The sequence below is a fragment of the Phyllostomus discolor genome, chromosome 9, assembly GCF_004126475.2.
Source record: "Phyllostomus discolor isolate MPI-MPIP mPhyDis1 chromosome 9, mPhyDis1.pri.v3, whole genome shotgun sequence".
NCBI classification, from domain to species: Eukaryota; Metazoa; Chordata; class Mammalia; order Chiroptera; family Phyllostomidae; genus Phyllostomus; species Phyllostomus discolor.
Window position 1 is genome coordinate 79,810,537 of NC_040911.2, and position 6,018 is coordinate 79,816,554.

General features: G+C 45.3%; 1 pseudogene; it reads right to left on the reverse strand.

The window, feature by feature from the left end:
- Window positions 1-2,903: 2,903 nt before the first annotated feature.
- On the reverse strand, window positions 2,904-3,988 carry LOC114507094 (annotated as a pseudogene).
- Between the last annotated feature and the right edge of the window lie 2,030 nt (window positions 3,989-6,018).

Consider the following 6,018-nt stretch of genomic DNA (forward strand, 5'->3'; position numbering starts at 1 on the left):
TTCATTCTCTGCATTATTTCATTTGTAAAATGTAGAAGTGCCATAGTCCCCAAACTTGCAATGGCCTCTTAGGTCAGTTTCAGGGCCCCATCACCACTGCACTGGGACCACCACTGCACCTCCTCAGAGACCACTACCTCTCACCCAGCATGAGTGTCTGACCTTAGACCAGAGGTGTCAAACTCATTTTCACCGGGGGCCACATCAACCTTGCAGTTGCCTTCAAAGGGCTGAATGTAATTTTAGGACTGTATAAATGTAACTACTCCTTAACTAGGAGCAAGAAGCTCGGCACTGCCACCAGGTAGAAACAAGGTGCCAGGATGGATAAAATAAGGTGGAGGGCCGGATTTGGCCTGTAGGCCTTGTGTTTGCCACCTGTGACTTAGACTCTTGCAGGTGCAGCAGATGGAAATTAATATGACTAGTTTGTCCCCAGCATGTTGTCAGAGGCAAATGGAGAGAGCTACAAGCAGTCTGACATTCCATCCCAGATCCCTATGGACCATTCAGATCAGCCTGGCCAAAGGAAGGGTTGAAATTGAGAAGGACAAGGAATCTGGACCTGCTTGGCCCAGGAACAACCAGAAAGTGAGGAGAGGCCAGACAGGGCCATGAAAAAATTGTACAAGCTGGTGGAATTGTGGCCTCTTTGGGACAAAATGAAGAGCAGTGGACAAGTAGGGCCTAGTCCCTCTTCTTGGGAAGGCTTGAGGGATTGTTTTGCAGGGAAAGATGGAATTATCTCCAGTATCCATCTAAAGCCTTTACAACCACTGGAGTTGTTTCCCTTCCTTGCTCGTTGATAGAGGTGCCTCTGTGTCTCTTGATTATGCTTCACAAGATTCATGTTTTAAAGGTGCTAATAATGAACCAAGGGACAGAGATTTCAACAAAGATGCATAGTAGGACACTGGGAAGGAAGGAAGGGAGGGAAGGAGGGAGGGAGGGAGAGAAAAAGAAGAGTAAAGGACAGAAATAGAAGCTGCCCTGCCCTGGCTCTTTCACAAAGACCAGGGATCAGAGTGTTCCAGCTGGTAAGGCCTGGGCCATGCAGCCACCTGGGACCTGGGCGATATGCTCCGCTCCATGTGAACCACAGAGCTGAGCCTGAGGAACCAGCATTCCCTGTGTGGAAAATCAGGGTAGTGTTACCAGAGGAGGGGGATGGACAAGGGACAGAAAAACAAAAGGGATGCCAACTACTCTCATCCTTTTGCAGAATCAGGTGATAGATTAAGCCAGATTTTTATTTACCAGATTTACCTGATGTGCTATCAGCAAGTGTAGGGACTACAGATAAACAGACCCAGACCCTCAATAGCACTGTAGGAGGACTGTCTCATCTTACTCTGCCCCACCACCCTCATGTTCTTTACTCTTCCCTTTTTCTCTCTTACTCAAGACTTCCTGCTCCCTCCTGATGTACATATTTCCTCCTTTGCTTCCTCTCCTTCTACTCTCTTCTTTATTTTCCTGTTACATTTTCTCTATTTCCATTCCTCTTCTGCCTTCCCCTTGAGCTCCTTCTCCCACTAATACTCCCTTCTCTGCTTCTCCCTGTCTTTTCCCTAGATCCTGTGCTGTCTAAAGCTAAAGGATTGAAGAGTTTCAAAAGCCTGTTACTCTTACGACCTTATGTTTGCAGTGTGTCAGTGTGAGTAAAATTCAGTAAATACACGTGTTCTGACTGCAGACATGTGGCTCATCTAAGTTCCGTAACATCCATCCAGGAGCTACAGTGGAATTCCAACCATTCTGTGTGCATGAAGATCTCCTCCCAGCAAAGTGCAATGTGGAGCCCAGCAACCAGCCCTCCATGCTGTTGAGAACACAAAGACATGCAGGACAAGAGTTCTGTCTTCACAGTCATTGCCATCCAATGAGCCAAGACCTACAGATGAGGTGACCATGCATCCCAGTTTGCCCAAGACCACTCTAGTTTCCACCTATTTTTTGCAAAATTATTAATATCACTCCTTTTCCCTCTAAAAACACCCAGGTGCAGATGATAAATTGTACATTCACCTTCCATCTATAAGAAACATTAACAACAGCTCAGAGTTAATAACAGCTTAGAGTGGCCATGGTGAAAAGGGCCTATATTAGAAAATTGAATTCTTGTTCTAACCAAGCCACTAACTTGGGGAGATTTGGGACAAGTCCCTTCAGTTCTCTGGGCCTCATTTGAAAATGAGAGGTTGGAAATGGAGTCCTCACTAATTCATTGGATAATTCATTCATTCATTCATTCATTCACTCAACAAATTGGGAAACCCAAGGTTTCCTACTATGTTTTTCTTTGTTGCCCTTGTTCAAAATCTTTCATGCCATTTCTTTGAAAAGATGCTGAGCTTATTCCCAAGTAAAATTTTTATAAGTTGTACAGGTCCGAAACCTGTTAAGATTTACATCTTTCACAAATACAGAATTTAAGTTTACACATGTTCTGGAAGGCGTCTTCGTAAGTAGTGGGCATGCAGGAGACCCCTAACTGCTGTTTCTGCCTTCCTTTTACTCTCTGTGTAGGTTCTGCCACTCTGCTGGGCTTGATCCTGTCCAGGAGATGGCAGCCCCTGACTTGTGTTCACCACTGGGAGCCTGATGCCAACCGAGCAGGTGTTTCCTGACTTTCTTATAAGGCACCGTATGTATCACATGACCTGGGCGGCCATAGTCAGTCCCTGAAGGGGCACCCAGCTGCAATGAGAACACCAGCTTTGTCACGCTTGCGTCTCTACAAAGGATGCTTTTGGCAAATTAACATGTAGTGTGGAGGAAGGTTCAGGGAGGGAGACTGAGCTCATCTTCTTCCATCAGTTAAGTACCCGATAATCTAATGTGTGGTTCTGAAAACAGAGGATGAATAAAAGTGTCTGGAAACCATCAGTAAATTTAGGTTTAGTTTTAGGGCAACAATGAACATGTTTAAATGGGACTGAAATAAATAAAAATTCACCAAAGCTTATGCTTTTAAGTCCTTAGTCCATAAATCTTCATTTAAAAAAAACAATTCCATCTTGGCCTGGCTCACCGAGGGGTCAAGTGGCTTCTCACCCTGCCCCAGGTACATATGCTTCGTGAGGCAGGAGAGGATCACATGGTTACAGATACAGCTTGAGGAGATTGTTGCTGACTGCTGGGGGGCTTCAGCACCCCCAGGTCTGTAAACAGCAGTGTTATTAAGGAAGGGGAGGTATAGTCGACCTGTGGGTGCTTCTGTTTGAGATCTTGTCCAGTCTACACAAACGGCAAAGTAGCTGCCTTGAATTTAAACTTATCCAGGATGTCTTCCTGGTTTAGTGGGAAGAGCTGTACAAACTTGAAACTTTCCGCAACCACATAAAATGGCTTGTTCTGTGCTTTGGTGTATACAGCCATCTGGTTGGTTCTAATCTTGTTAATAATTCCTCGGTTTTCAACAGCTCTTTCAGCACCAACTATGACAAGGTCCACTCTCTCCGTGATACAGCCAACAGCAGCATCCAGGACCACAGTGACAGGGACATTGAGCTGGCAGAGGGCTTTGGCCATTTTCTTACCAGATAAGTCAGGCTGTGACTCTGTAACAACACACTGAAATGCTTCTTGGCCACCACAGTTGCTTCCAGGACCCTCAGGGCCACTCAGGAGTAGGCGTGAGTTCATATTCTTGCCCTGCCTTTGATGAAAGTGTGGCACAGATCCACAGTTTTACTTCTTGACAATGATATTCTCTTTTTAAAAAAGCTCTCCTTGTTCAATCATGATCTTTTCACATTTGGAGAAATCAGAGTGTTCAGGGAGGTAAGGCTGATGAAGCACCGGTTCCTCTCAGCCCCCAGGACAGGCCACGCAGAGTCCAGGCCACACAGGATCCCTATGGCTCTGGTGAAATTCCCTCTCAGGCCCTGTATTATCTCCCCTTCATTTTGCTTCAAGAACTCTGGCAACCACTGCTGAGGCCATGCCAGGGTCTTCTTTCATCTGAGACTTAAAGTATTTAGCACCCTGTTGTCTGCAGCACCCTCTGGACCATAAGACCAAGGGGTCTGGAGCCGCCCGTGCTGACCCAATAAGTCCCTTGACTGTGCCAGCTCAGAGTGGCAGAGACTGACAGCTTGTGATGCCCTTATTATGTTATTTTCAAGGAACTAAAAAAAGAAAAAATACCTCACTGGGGGATATATGTATTGATTTTAGAGAGACAGAGAGAGATATGAAACAAAAACATCCACCAATTTCCTCCCTTATGCGATCCCATGGTGGACAGGAATTGCAACCTAAGTACGTGCCCTCACAGGGTATCGAACCCTCAAGCCTTTGGTGTACTGGACAATGATCCAACCAACTGAGCCACTCAACCAAGTGGACAACATAGTAGGAAGCTACTACGTTTTAGCTATTCCAATTTGGGCAAACTTAGATGATGATGTGAGAGTGTCCCAGATTCTTGCTTTTGTCTCCTCGGGAGACAATCAATTGAATTCTATAATCAATTGAATTCTGAGGTGGGCCACTAAGTAGGTCTCCCATCCTTCCAGAGTTTGCCAGACTGGTCTTGGGGAGGACAGGGCATGGACAGAAAGAAACAGGATGACTAATGGGGGTGATGGGAGGAGTAGCTGTTTTGTGGGGGAGCTGTGGAAGAAAAAGGAGTCAGCACCCATGGGGTACTGAGGGCAGCTGACAGCAGAAGGAAAGGGCGCTGGAAGAAGTATTGCCAAAGACTTAGATCTCTATGATGGCATTTAAGAAATACCAGGGAAGTTAAGCCCTGGCTGGCATAGCTCAGTGGATTGAGCATGGGCTGCCAACCCAAGGGTCACAGTTTGGATTCCCACTCAGGGTACATGCCTGGGTTGCAGGCCAAGTCGCCAGTGGGGGCCATGCAAGAGGCCACCATACATTGATATTTCTCTCCCTCTCTTTCTCCCTCCCTTCCCCTCTCTAAAAATAAATAAATAAACTCTTTTAAAAAAAAAGAAATACCAGGGAAGAACTTGGATATTTATATATTGCTTTTGGTTGCTTTGACTTTGTTCTTTTAGACTGAACTGTGTAGGTGCTGGAGAAACAAAGAGGAATAATGTTTAACGTGTTTCTTCAGGAACCTTTAGTGTGGCAAAGGTTGTGTTCTCTCAGACCCTTCCAGCTTGAGGAACCCATGATCAATGAGCCAAAGGTGGGAGAGACGACTGAAGGAATTTAGTGGGAAACTAAATGGGTCATGAAAAAATGGGCCAGATCCAGAGGGGAGAGAAGAGGGAATTCCAGGGGGGAATGGGTAGGGATTACAGGAACGAATTTGGAGGACACATGGACAAAAACTAGGGGTGGGGGGTAATGGGGGGAAGGGGGGAGGGTTGGGTGGGTGGGCTGGAATGGGAGTAGGGGGGAGAAAACTGTACTTGAACAATGATTAAAATAAAAAAAAAATCACACTTGAATTTTTGAAGTAAAATCAAAGTAAAAAAAAAATGGGCCAGATCAAGAGAAATAAGTTTCTTCTTCCAAACTTAGGTAGATTAAAACAAAGCACTTTCTAGGGATAAATGATCCTTTTCCAATCCTCAAAGTGCTCATGAGTCAATCATGATGCTTCATCCCCACCCCTTCCCTCCGCCAGCCATAAACCTTGCCACACACTGTCCTGTTTTCTTAACAGTGGCAGGGCCAGGTTGCTCACCTGGCAACTTCTAAAGCATTGCTCTTATAGTGTTTTCCACTTCAACACATAGGGTAGATAAACAGACACTATTTCCTTTGTCTCTTTAAAAATTATTTGGCCATGAAAAAAGGAAACTAATAGACCACAACATTGTCTTTTTTATCACTGCATTTAAAATAAAATAAGTGAGACCATATAAACACTGCTAAAGCCTCTTCTTGCATCATGTCAGTTTACAGTCCATTAGCCAAAGTAAGTCACAAGGCCAAGCCCAGCATCAGTGGGGTGGGGAAGTGCATTCCACCTCAGACAGGAGGGGGAAGAGGAATATTTGTTGACCAATAACACAGTCTCCCAAGAGTGGAAGG